Here is a 14,579-nt window from a genome sequence, read left to right on the forward strand (position 1 = left end):
GCTTTGGGCCATCCTTGACTGCTTTCCCAGGCCGCAAGCAGGGAGCTGGATGGGAAGAGGAGCTGCCAGGATTAGAGCCAACACTCATATGGGATCCTGGCAAGTTCAGGGTGAGGACTTTAGCTGCTAGGCCATTGCACAGGGCCTGATATTTGGATTTTTGAAAGTGGTTTGTTTTAATGAACACAGTTGAATCTATTTTGTTGTGAAAAATTGCATTTCATTCTGAGTCTGAGTAGTATTGCATCATGTTTATGCATCACATTTTTTTAATTCCATTCAAAAAGATTTATTTATTTATTTGATAGGCAAAACTTCAGAGAGAGAGGGGGAGAAAGACATCTTCCATCCCATGGTTTACTCCACGAACACCTTCAACAGACAAGACACCAACGAAGACAACATCAACCATGACAATGCCAGTGAGGAGCTCAATCCTGATCTCAGTGTGGTGAGTTGAGCTGCCATGAACATGTGGTTAAAGATCACTTTTTCATATGCTGATTTCATTTTCCAGGAGAGTGGAATGGCTGAGTCTTATGATCTTTTAGGACAAGGAAAAGGGTTTTACAGGGCCCGGCGCGGTGGCGCAAGTGGTTAAGTCCTCGCCTTGCACGCCCGGGATCCCATATGGGCGCCGGTTCTAATCCCGGCAGCCCCGCTTCCCTTCCAGCTCCCTGCCTGTGGCCCGGGAAAGCAGTCGAGGACGGCCCAAAGCTTTGGGAACCTGCACCCGCGTGGGAGACCCGGAAGAGGCTCCTGGCTTCGGATCGGCATAGTATCGGCCCGTTGCGCTCACTTGGGGAGTGAATCATCGGACGGAAGACCTTCCTCTCTGTCTCTCCTCTCTGTATATCCGCCTTTCCAATAGAAAAATAATAAAAAAATAAATCTTTAAAAAAGAAAAGGGTTTTACATGTGGGAAGAAAGCTGGATCCTACCCGTGAAGGTCATCTTCGAAGGGAACTCTGCCACCCTTCCATCCTGGGCAAGCGGCTTGACCTCCCTTTGCTCAGCCTCTGCACTGCTAGTCTCTTTAGCTGGTCCAGAAGCACACCTGTCACTTCGGCCACCGGCGACATGCCTCCTCTTTCTCACTTGTTTGTCTTTAGTGGTCAGGCATTTTCTTAGGGAAATTAAAAACACTTCTTTGAATTCCCCTGCTCACCCCCACAAGACTGACAGAAGTGTTTCTGTTTTGACAGATAAGAAGTTACAAAGAGATTAAATAGCTTTCTCAAAGTGAGACTCTTTCAGAATTTAAGCCCTGATCTGCCTATATTGGCCTGATGAGATTTTAAAAGTGTTGGGCTGCGTGTCTTGTACTGTATTAAGGATCAGAGAGGATCTAAAACCGAAGGGCAGAAATGACACTGTTTTTTAATTTGCCAGTGAGGAAGGATAGCTTTGTCATCTTTGTAGTGTCCAGGGTGCAGTGTTTGAAAGCTTTCATCCCAAGTCTTTGGATCTTTTCTGTCCTCTTTTGCATTTCTGTATTCTTTATTTCAGATCACACTGTAACCTGGAGATAAAATCTTTGGTCTTCATAAATACTTACAAGTCAAATTCTGAACTCCCCTTCCTCATGACAGTATTCTAATAGAAATGCTGTCAAAATTGGCCTGAGTACAAGGCTAGTACATTCCCTGAATGCAAACATGCTTATCTTGATTTCCATTATAACCCTTAAAAAAAATACCCAGCAGAGACATGACTTAATGAGTGACAGACATAAGCCTCTACAATGGATCATTTTATTAAATTGTTTTGTTACACACAAACAAATTTGGTGCCATATCATTATCCCCAATATGAGAGTTGCAGCACAATGAAATTTGTTATTACCATTTTATACATAGTGCTAAACAAACATACTACGTGGTTGACAAGAAATCTAGCCTCTGATGCTTTCATGTTTAAATACCTAAAGACATCTGTAGATGTAGCTGTGGAGACGCTTTTATGAGATAGGAATATGCAGTTAAATTAAACATCCTTGTAAAGATGCGTTTTCTTGGTATATAAGAATATAAGAATAGGTATGATTTTGTAACAGGTGACATTTGAATAACTACCTTTGAAAGGTAAAATAAACAAAATTTTAAAGATTAACTGCTACAGTATAAGTGAGAACAGCGAGAATCCTCTAAGGACTGTTTACTTTTTCTTTTTGCTTATCTTGACGTTCCCTCACTACTTTTCTTTTGTAATCTCAGGTTTTCTAAAAAGTTAACCGTTCAGTTACAGCAGGTTGATTTTTCCCATGTGGAGTCTATTGGGAGTCATTCTCAGAATAACAGAAGGTGCTTTTAAAAATAAATATTCCCCATTTATTGGAGTCACAGTACCAATGAGAAAATTTCTAAGCTTAAAAGGACACAGAACATGACATAATCAGCCTAATTCTGAAGCCTACAGGAAATTCCAAGCTATTTTGTAAGAATAATTTAGTTTTTTTTTTGTTTTTTAAAAAAAATGTTCTCTTTGTTAAATTTCATGTTTCATTATTCTAGAAATTTCAGATTAAAACAATGCCATTTCAGGTATGGAAAGTAAAATATTTTCTTGACACACGGTTCAATAAATGAGGAATTTGAGAGATTTTCATCTTTGGCTCTAAAGTCATCTTTCATTGTTTTCTTTTTAAATTTTTTTAATTATTAGTGTAATTTTTCCATAATATAGCTCTGTGGGTATAGGGATTCCTGTGTTCTCTCTCCTTCCACCCTCCCACCATTTCCCCTTATATTATTACAGTAGTATACTCCTTTAGTAACACTTACAAGTTTAACATCCTGATATTAAGTACATCATGGCATTGTAGAGACAGACAAACATAGAAGATCACTGTTTTCTTTTCTCTCTTTTAAAAGACAGATATACAGAGAATTGAGATACAGAAAGATTTTCAGTTTGATGGTTCACTCCCCAAGAAGCCATGAGTTAACGCTGATCCAAAGCTAGGAGCCAGTAGCTTCTTCTGGGTCTCCCACGTGGGTGCAGGTCCCAAAGGTTTGGGCTGTCCTCGACTGCTTTCCCAGGCCACAATCAAAGAGCTGGAAGGGAAGTGGAGAGGCTGGGATATGAACCTATGCTCACATGGGATCCCAGCCATGCCAGGTGAGGACTTTAGCAGCTAGGCTACTGCCTCAAGACAGATCATTGTTTTCTTAATGCACAACTTCTTTGTCTGAACAAGTCTGAGATGACTGTTTTTCTTTTTGCCTCAAAGGGAGCTGAGACCATGAGCATGATGCTGTCTTTACAAAGATGCTCTCTTTCCTGCTGTGAAAAGCTGTGGGAATTCCCCCAGGGGGACAAAGGGCATGTCTTTCTCCTTGGAGAGCATGAACTGACTCCACTGACCTGCCTGGGTGGTATTTACTCTTGTCTATCTTCTGCCAATACAACTCTACATGTTGGCCCGTTTGATTGCCAGCAGCTCCTATATGCAAGATGACCTTTTTCATTACAAAAGCTGGTACACTCAGGCTCCATGGCTCATATCAGCTTGACTCACTGACTATTGGATATATTGGCTTATCTGTAATGTTGTTTGAACTATAAATTACAATTTTTTTTTTTTTTGGCAAGGGGAGGAGATGGAGCTTCCTGTTGTTTACAATTAGCATTATCAGTCATGATAGCCTAGCTGGGTGCTTGGTTTTGCTTTCTGAACTGCCTATCCATCCTAAGCATTTAAGTTCAGGTGATATAGAATTTAGTAATGAATCAGATGTAACTAGATGAAAAAATACAGAAAGGGCACAAAACTTAACACTTGCAAAACAAATTTGTGAGGGCACAAGAAGAGATAAGGAAGGGAAATATGTAACCTCACATTCTAATAGGTCAGTAAATTAGTGTATGATGGTTTCCAGTTTTTTTTTTTTGCCTAAAAAATTATCATTTTGTTTCTTTCAATCATACTTATATTACACATGATAGATCAACTGTTTTATTTGCCTTTCCTGCTTTTGTTACATATGACATTTAGAAAACCTTTCCTACATTGTTTCCCAACATGCTTAGTGTCTTTCATTTACTTTTCCAGATGTAGCACATAGGTACTTGGCTTTAGAGCCCGATTCTAGATGGTTTCAACAGCAGGAAGTGAAGACTTAGGCAGTGAAGACTAAGGGCGGGACAAGTCCCAGTCTATTGTCTTTGGCTTCTTTCCTCGACTGAAAGTTATAGTTTCTATCCAGCAGATGTTTCTCCACACCACTCTCTCCAGGTACCGCCAAGTGTTAACTGTTGGGCTGATATAAAAGAAGTATGAGAAGAAAAATTGAGTATTAACTCTGATGGGCATAAATTTTCCATGGAGTCAGGGCAATGTTTATATGTATATACACACATATATATATATATTATAAACTAATATATATATAATATAAAATAATGATTTTGGAAGTCCTCACTCCTGGCCCTTCTCTGACATGAGAAAGGGGGACCACTTTTCAATCTGGGCAATTCAGCAAAGGGTCTTAGTCTGCAGAAAGAAGAGACACAGCAGTTACATGTAGAGACATGCACTTGCCAGATTTATTCTCACTCTTGATCACATGACTTAGTAAAGATTCCTAATTCAGTGTCCCAATAGGTGGTCACCCTTGCATGAGTTTCCACGGTTTTCTAAAAGTTCATTCTTGCTGTTAGGATTGTACATTTGTTTCTTAAGTTTTCTGTAGCAGATTACCACAAGCTCAGTAACTCAAAGCAATGAAATGTATTTTTTCAAAGATTCTAGACATCTTACACCCCAAGTCAGTGTATCAATGTGGCCTTGCTTCCTCTGGATCTTCTGGGCAGATCCCTTCCTTCTCACGTTCCAGCTGCCAGTGGCTTCCTGCCATGCAGAGTATTTCTTGGCTTACGGCTGCATCTTTCTAACTTCAGCCTCTGTGTTTCCATTTCTTCTTTCTCTAGATATCTCCATTTTTCTTCTTTACTTCTTACCAGGGCATAAGTTATTGGACTTCGGATCTGCTCTGGTTAACTTCTTACATCTGCAAAGATCCTATTTCCAAATGTGCTGCTATTCTACAGTTCAAGACACAAAGTAATCTGGGGGCATTACTGAGCCTTGTGTCCGTCATCAGTCACTAAAAGACCTGACTGCGAAGAGATGGTGACATCATTGTGTTTCATAATCCAAGGTTGCCACATCCTTCCAACCACTCATGTCAGCCAAAAGAATGTTTTTTGTCTTCATATAAGTTTCAGCTAGATTTCACCAAATGTGTCTTTTATGTCTTTATGCCTCCAATATTATTTCTGAATTAGTTTAATGAAATTTTGATAGTTTTTGTTTTAAAATTTATCTGTACACAAGAATCATTGCTCACGTTGATCTACATTTCTGACTGTGGAAAACAGGATTTAGCTTCTTGAGAAAACACAAACTAGAATTGCCAAATGATGCAGCAGTCTTACTTCCGGATAAATATCGAAGGGAAGGTAATCAGCATCTCAGAGAGGTGTCTGCAAATGTTCATTCATAGTGCTAGACACAATAGTCTACACAGAGAAATAACTTATGTCTGTTGATGGATGAATGGATAGCTCATAAAATCATCAGGTCTAAAAATGAAGGAAATTCTGCCATTTGTTATGACACAGATGAACTTGTAAAACATTGTGTTAAGTAAAATAATGCAAAAGGAAACAAGCAAGTATTGTATAATCTTACTGATATGTGGATTCCACATAGTAAAATTCATGGAGTATAAAAATTGGGATTGCTAGGACTGGTATTTGTATCTAGAACAATAAATGTTCTAAACATTACAGAAGACCTTCTGTTTTAAATGTAATTTTTGTCTTTCTTCAGATAATAGTTTGTGATTAATTTCCTAGTGTCACATGTAAGATTTGCAGAAATTTTTTAAAGTTTTGAGTGAAGGGTCAAGCATTGGAATATTGGCTAATCCTCCTCTTCAAATGTCAGAATCTCATATGAGTGCCAGTTCATGTCCTGGCTGCTCCACTTTCCATCCAGCTCCCTGCTTGTGGCCAAAGAGAGTAGTGGAGGATGGCCCAAAGCCTTGGGATCGTGTACCTACATGGGAGACCTGGAAGAAGTTCCTGGCTCCTGACTTCGGACTGGCTCAGCTCTGGCCTTTGTGGGCACATTAGGAGTGAAGTAGCAGTTGGAAGATCTTTCTGTCTCTTCTTCTCTCTGTAAATCTTCCTTTCCAATAAAAATGAATAAATCTTAAAAAAAAAGTTTGAGTGAAAACAAAGAGATTTCTGAAATTTTCTCTAAACATTTGACACATACTACTTTCCTTCATTTTTAAAAAAAGATCTATGTATTTATGTTGAAAGTCAGAGTTTCAGAGAAAGGGAGAGACAAAGAGATCTTCCAACTATTTGTCCTCTCCCCAAATGTTTGCAGTATTCAGTGCTGGACTGAGTGAAAGCCAGTGTCTAGGAGCTTATTACAGCTTCTTACCCAGATGGGTAGTTGGTTATCAATCACGGGCCATCTTTTACTACATTACCCAGGCCAGCACCAACTGACTGCAAGGAAGTGGAAGAGTTGAGACATGAATTGGTACCCACAGAAGATACTGGCATTGTGGGCAACAGCTTTAACAACCAAAACACAGCACTGCTCCCCCCTTCCATTGCCTTTTAACTGTAAAACATTAATGATGATTTTCTAAAATTATTACCGTACTAAATAGAGCTTGAATGATATTATACCCACTTGGCTGTTTCAATGTTTTAGTCTTCCTGAGATTTGGACTATATGCTTTTTTAAAGGAGTACTTTTAAAAAGACTTATTTAATATGTTTATTTATTTTATAGCGCTACAGATGAGAAGGGGGAAGGATAAGATCTTCCATCCATGGGTTCACTCCCCAAATAGTTACATCAGTCAGGGATATTCCAGCTTGAAACGAGGAGCCTAGAACTCCATCTAGTCTCCTACATGGCTGACTGGAACACAAGGGCTTGGGCCATCTGCTGCTACTGCTATCCCAGGTGCCTGAGACGAAACAGATCATATGAGGTGCTGCAGTGGTAACTACACCATAATTCATTATGTCATTGTGCACACCCTAAAGTGATAGTATAGGGCCCCATATGGTAACGTGTAGCTAAATCCTTACCTTGCATGCACCAGAACGCCATATGGGTGCTGGTTTGTGTCCTGGTGGTCTTGCTTCCCATCTAGCTCCTTGCCCATGACCAAGGAGAGCAGTGGAGGATGGGCCAAAGCCTTGGGACCCTGAATCTACATGAGAGACCTGAAGGAAGCTCCTGACTCCTGACTTTGAATTGGCTCAACTCTGGCCTTTGTCGCCACTTGGGGAGTGAAGTAATGGATGGAAGATACTTTTCTCTGCCTCTCCTTTCTATAAACCTACCTTTCCTTTATAAAAAAAGTGATAATATGCAGTCACCATTTTTCTCTCCTGTTACACTTACAGTAAAAATGTGTATCTTTGCTGAATTATTTCCCTTTGCATAAAGGAAACTCCTAGCATATGTTTACATATGAAAGGGACTATGATAGAGTGTTAGAGATTTCTTTAAAAGTATGTGTGCTCATCAAACTCGCCTATCTGCATTTCTATATTATTTGAAATATTTTAAAATAAGAATACAAAAGCAATATGATATTATATGCTTCATTATTTTATTATATACTATAAAACTTAATTTTCAGTGCTTCAACTCCTACATATATAGGAATAAATGGAATCTGTATACCTATATGGAACATTTATGTTTAAAAGCTTAAATTTAATTTAGCAAAATAATTGCTAAATTTTATTATACTGTAGCTCCTTGATTTCCTGTGTTTGTGACATCTAAGTAAAAAATGAATCACTCAATTGTCATTAAAGAGCAATGGGTATGTTCCTGTGACAATGTCAATCATATTATATGCTTTCTCATAAATTATTTCTCATAGCAATGAGATGACTTATTCTCATGCAAGTAGATGAGACTACTAATGCTCAGATTCATGTGGGTTAAACACGGACAGTCTCATAGTTGGAATGTGGCATAGTTGAAGTATGAGCACACGTATTTCTGACAACAAGGCCTTAGGTCACAGTTATTATGCTATTGCTCTATTAAGATGATAAAACTGGCATTTTCAAAATGAGAATGTGCTGATGATATGCAGGATGAATTAAAGGTGAGTGACACTTTTTCTGTCACTAATCTCTTTTGGATGTGCTAGCAGTTTTAATGAGTTTAGAAATAATTTTTAATTATTTTTCCCTATAGCATTTTTATGCCTGGATTTAGCTTTTATGGGAAAACCCTGATTCAGTGGAATGGTCGAGAAAGGAAACATTTAGTTCATTTTTCCCAAGTAATAAGTTATTATTATTATTATTTATTCTTTTTTGGTTAAGACTGTTGTTTTTTTGTAATGAAATTAATTAAAACTTTTATTGCATACTTTACATATATTTGAATCAAATATTTAACTGCTCTATTGCAAATCTGCACTAATGTAGAAAGTTTAATTATGTTTATACTTCTTTTGCCAAACATTTGGTGGTATTAATGAAGTCCAGCTGAACAGCAGAAAACAAACATCAAGAAATCATTCCATAATGCTTATGGCCCACCAGAAAATGCCATTGCCCAATTGCCTTTCTTTTCCTCCTTTTCCATAGTCGTGCTGTCCTCCCCATTCTCTGAGACTCCACATAAAGCATTTTTATTAGAGACACTGGTATTCAGTCAACATAATGATGCCATCACTTTGGCCAAATACCAAAATCAATGCTGTAGCTCTTCGTCCAGCATCTGTGCAGCTCAAGGCAGGCTTTTTGTTGACTCCATAAATTAAAGATCAAGTAGCACACCAGGAAGCTGGAGAAGTTGATTCCCAGAGAAGCAATGAAGCAGTGGTGGGTTTTTCTCTTTTTAAAATCTCTCTGACCTCCTGCTGCAGCACTGAAAGATTTCTCAAGACTACTACTCATTTCTTTTGTCGCACATCCATTGGGAGCAGCAGCACAGTGGCCAGTGTGACTGCTGATAAATAAATGACCAGTCCTTTCTAAATGCCCCTTTCACTGTGCCTTGGTGTATTTTAGAATTTCTAAGAACTAAAAATTGCTATTTCTTTTTTTTTTTTTAATTTTAATTTGTTCCTTAATGTGCTTCATGTGATTGATGCATACTTGATACTGCAAAGCACTGTAATATGAATGTGTGTTGATTGAATATCGTTTTCTAGGTGACTGTTTTGTTCTATTTAATTTAGGTGTTATGAGACAGTTGAAGTTCAGAGAGCTGGGTCTCTCTTGGCCAAAGGCAGATATTAAGTAGAAGGGTGGAAAGTCCACCACAGGTCTTCCATTTGGTTAAGGTTTATGTATTTGAAAAACAGATTGATATGTATGGGTGGGGAAAAGAAAGAGGAGAGAGAGACAGAATGAATCTTAATCTATTTTTTTTAAAGATTTATTTTTATTATTTTTATTGGAAAGGTGGATATACAGAGAGGAAGATCTTCCATCCGATGATTCACTCCCCAAGTGAGCACAAGGGCCGATGCTATGCTTTGCTTTCCTGGGCCACAGGCAGGGAGCTGGTTAGGAAGTGGGGCTGCCGGGATTAGAACCGTCGCCCATATGGGATCCTGGGCATGCAAGGCGAGGACCTTAACCACTGTGCCACCTCACCAGGCCTGAAAGAATGAATCTTACACTTATGGGTTCACTCTGCAGATGGCCATGGCAGCCAGGTCTGGTACTAGCTAAAGCCTGGAGCCAGGAATTCTGTCCTGGTTTCCCACTTGATTGTTGGGGACCCAAGTACTTGCGCTGTCTTGTACTGCATTCCCAGTTAAGAAATGCAGTTAGCAGGAAGCTGAATGGAGACCAATTAGCTGGGGCTGAAGTCCGTATGCTGTGTCACAACCCCAGCCTCTCAGAAACAATTCCTTATTGTGCCAAACCTGTAGTTTTTCAATTTGAGTGCACTGACACCTGAGATACAAGTGCTGTTTATGTGTTTTATGTATTATTCTGGCTTATGCTTATTCTGTTCATTGTTTAATCAACAAGAGAGAACACAAGCGGCAACCTAATGCCCTCTTCATGGTTATGTCCCATCGGAAAATGTTTCCATTTATAAAGTAGCTGGAGATTCTTCATCACCTTTTTTTTTTTTTTTAGTTTGTAAATTATAGGAGTAAATTGATTAAATTTTAGGTTAGGTTTTTTGATGGCAGAAACTAAAGTCTATTTAGAATGGCATCCTCAGAGCCTAACGAAATGGCAGAAACATTGAAGAAGCTCAGTAAGTACTTCCAAGTGAGTAAGTAAAGAGTAGGGTCGCTTGGCTGCTGTAGCATGACACTGGCTTATTTTAAGTGTGAAAAGCTGACATTCTGTAAAGATAGAAGGGTTATTCTCCATCATGTTGAGTCTTCTGGACAACTCAGCTGAGCCAGGACTGACTCCCGTGAGAGCTCCCTAAAAAGAATTCTACTTCGATAACTGTCTTTAGGGAAAGATTTCATAGATGGGAACATAAGATCTGCTTCATTGAATTCTTGCTAACCACAGAAAGTTTCTAATCTTTGTTTACACATGTAGGCATCATAAGCAGGGAGAACTCAGATAATTTAGATATTCTTTAGATCCTTTTTCTCTTCATTTTTCAGCATTTAAGTATTAGCGTAGACTTTCCTGGAAAAATCTAGTCAGTATCAACATTTCTGCCTGGCATTTCAGGTACAATGGGTTCATTGCCCTGACTCCATTCAGTCCTTTAAGTTGGGGAGTCTGTTTCTAGACCTTTGCAGTCCCTGAGTGCTTATGACTAGTGAGTAATAATGCTTGATTAGCATTCTGTGGTTAGCATACTTGATGAGTTACTTGAAAGATTTGGGAAGAGCAACCCTGTAAGCAGATAGGCTCTAATTATTACAGGAAGATGTACATTCATGCCAAGGTGTTTCTGTTGGCACCAACATTATTGGTTTTTTTTTTACTTTAATTTACATCCTTAATTTTGGGTATTTTATTCAGTTTGACATTTGGCAATGCCCATGCTATTTGCATATATTCTCCTTGGGGCTAATCTTATATTCTCATCATCCTACATCTGTTTAGCAACCTTCCTTTCTCCCTTGGCATTATTGTCCTATTGCATAATAAATCCTATTGAATTCTGTCCATCTTTGGAAGGCACCTGCCCCATAGGAGCCAGATCCTCCCTCTGGGCTACAATATAGATGTGTAAAATGTAGCAAAGGAAAATCTTCCTCTTAACAACCTTACAAAGTGAGGGTGCTTACGCCATTTGTTCATATATTAGTTTCAAGCTATTCGCAGAAGAAATGCTTTTCTTATCTTGTACTGATTTCATCTGCACAAGGAACCAAAAGGAAATGAAGTATACAAAAAAATTTTAAATAATATCCAAATAATCACCAAATTCTGGTAAAACCATATTGAATGACTATAGAAATAAAATCCAAACATTTGCTTTCTGTAAGGATATTTTCATTGCTTTAATTCTTTCATTTCTTCTATTATTATTTTTTTTTTGCAAGCAGGTATATTATGCCACAATCTTGACATATTTGCAAACATACTCAGGACAGGAGCAACAGTTAGAGAAAGGAGAGAAGGAAAGGAAATTTGTTTTAGCAACATGTTTTTGTGATGGATGCATAGATATTTTTCCTACCAGGATCTGAATTTATTGTATAGAGTGATGCTCTGGACAGCTTTTAACATGGAAGAAAGATTCCATTCGCTACTGTCACAGTGAACAGTTAGACATGGCCAAATTACTGGAAGGTAATTTTATCACCCTTTTCTCAAACACTTGAGCCAAGAAGATATTAATCAAAGTGCTTAGAAGGAAAGGCACTACTTAAGTTGATGATTTTTGAAGAAGGAATATTTTCTTTGTAAAATCAAGAGGTGTTACTTTACTTTTCATGCAAATGTTAATGAGCTGTTTTATATTTTATGCAATAACCCAGCATCTTTTTGTGGTATTTAAAATGACATCTTCATGGAAATCTCAGAAATGTTTAATTATGGGATGCTGAGTATAGCACATGTGAATGCTGATAGGATATTGTTTATGGCAGGAATGCAAAATATATGTCAGTTAAAAGACTTTCAAAACTAGATAATAAACTACAACTTTCATCTGGTGGGTGAGAATTTGTTTTAGCATTTTTTTCCCTCAATGTTCTTTTTAGCTGCTTCTAAGTAGTTTGATTCTGGCAGTTGGGCAAGAAGTCAAAAGATCCTGCTTCCTTAAAAAGTAATTATTTTAATCAGAGATGCATGAAAAGAATGTGAAGTAAAAATTAAAAATACAGAAGGAAATAAATGTGAAGGGGGTAATGAGTGCTAGACTGCCGAGAGAATAGTGGGCCTCTCATTCTCAGTGTTTATCCCAGGGAACAGGAAGCTGCCTCTTGCTGAACTGTGGGACCAAATGACCCACTGCAAAGCACCCAAACCTTAGTGTACATTTCCACCATCAACTGTTTGAACATGTCAGTTTGATCCCAGTAGCGACGAGTCAAAGCATGTCCAGGATAGTCAGATAAAAGCACAAGTTTCTGCCTCCCTTGAGATTTTTAAGAAGAGTTCCTATTCTTGCCCTGTTATTATGGAAAGTAAAGGAAGTAACATAGTGATTATTGTCACACAGACTCAGCTCAGAAAATCCCAACTTTTTTAGTGAGCTCCACAGGTAGCTTCCCAGGGGCCTCATGATTGGCAGTCTGAATGGGCAACCAACTACTTAGGTGCCCCCTCTCATTCATTCATTAAATATTCCCTTTAGTCCCTTTTTTCTTCACCAACAACACAACAATCAAAGCTTCTCCACTGAGCCCCAGCTGCGTGCCAGGGTCCATAGTGGTGAGCAGCCTCCCATCAGGAGCTCGCAGAGTTCAGTGATTGTTTTTCTTTTCCTGGGATCCCTTGGCTATTTCCTTTTCCAGTGCTGCCAGTTTGTCCAAGTTGGCCATGTTCATCAGAAAACTCCCTCCTTCCTTCTGTTTGTTTTTTCCATGATCACATTTTGTTTTCTCTCTGGGATCCTGTTATTTTTCTGCTGGGATGTACTTTGACTGACAGACATGATTTGATTTGTGAGCCTCGGGGGGCGGTGGGGGGGAGACCCTAAGGTCTACTTTACTAAATGCCCATCAAATGCTGAGGCTCTGATTCTGCAGTCCCCACACTCTCTGGGCCAGTGTCAGCCTGCAGTGGGAGAACAGGTTATGGCTGGTGGGTCCCTACCCCAGAAACGAACTTACTCCTTCCTAAAAGTTCCTGAACATGATACTGACCAGTTTTTTTTTTCCCAATCTTTAAAATTTCAGACCATTAACTTTTCTTCATTCCCTTAACAAATATCCCTGACATCATGCAGCCAATTGCTTCTGATTCACAGAGAAAGAGGCAAGAAGTGATTAGTTGTATCTCTTTGAATGTCAAAACGCAAGCCAAGCAACCTCATCTCCATCCTCACTCTGTTTAATTTTTTTTTTTCCATGCACCTCAGAGGGTTAGATGTCGGTCTTTCCACTCATGAGAGAAGTATACTACTTGACAGCTAGACATTTGACCTGCTGGTTAAAATGCCTCTCTCTCACATTGAATGCCTGGGGTTAATTCCTGAATCCACCTTCCTGATGATGCAAATACTGGGAAGGAACTTATTTTGGCTCAAATGATTGGGTCCCTGCAACCCATGTGGGAGACCTTGATTGAGCTCTGAGTTGCAAACATTTGGGAGTGAAACCAGGGATGGGAATTGTCTTTCTCTGTCTCAAAATGACTTAAATTTAAAAAATAATCTGTTACCTGAGACCTTGGTCCCATCCTCTTTATTTTCCTTAAATCAATATTCCATCAATTGTGTCAATATACTCTTGGGTCATCAAGCTTATTGCATAAATAATGCATTTTGTTATATAAATATCTGCTTCCATGATAGTACAAAGTTATTGAGCCTTGTGAAACTGCTGACAGTTCTATTTTTTGAAGCTTTTTCTGAATACTATGTTATCATATAATTTCAAATAGCAGCCTTCCCTTCTGATAGTGGTTCCCAAACCTCCAATGTTTTGTCCTCCAGTACCAGCCTCACATAGACAACTGGTTCTGTATCACTGTTTGTCATGTTTGTTCATATCAGAAAATGAGGAGACAGTATTTGTTTACTCATTCTTTTATGTCTTGCATTCTATTGATTCTGAGTTCTGCAGATTCATCTCCCCAACAGCCCTAGAATTTTCCTTTCCTTACCAATGGCATTATTTAACTAAGATTTTCTCCATTAGGGATTATGTAATTACTTGTGTAGTAGAGGTTTTCAATTTTGGTCAAACATCAGAATTACTTGAGAGCTTTTAAAATTCTACATGTCCAGCCCATAACCCCTCATTACGCTGGGATATATGGAACATGGAATTCAAGCTTCCAATGAGGCATAGATATAGGAAATACCATTCTACATAGAACATCAACATCCAGACTCTTATGACCCAAGTGGTAATGGTGTTTTTTGAATGTTCTAACTATCATGCTATGTCATTTCTTGA

At 38.6% G+C, this 14,579-nt stretch overlaps 1 long non-coding RNA gene across 1 annotated transcript in view; it reads left to right on the plus strand.

The window, feature by feature from the left end:
- The first annotated feature begins 376 nt into the window (after nucleotides 1–376).
- Nucleotides 377–14,579, plus strand: part of LOC121153489 — an 88,514-nt gene continuing 74,311 nt past the window's right edge. Inside the window, exon 1 of the long non-coding RNA XR_005883406.1 lies at nucleotides 377–422. This is a non-coding gene — a long non-coding RNA (uncharacterized LOC121153489). The remainder of the gene's footprint in view (nucleotides 423–14,579) is intronic.

Source organism: Ochotona curzoniae, unplaced genomic scaffold (assembly GCF_017591425.1).
Source record: "Ochotona curzoniae isolate NIBS_2020 unplaced genomic scaffold, NIBS_Ocur_1.0 contig_2692, whole genome shotgun sequence".
Lineage (NCBI taxonomy): Eukaryota > Metazoa > Chordata > Mammalia > Lagomorpha > Ochotonidae > Ochotona > Ochotona curzoniae.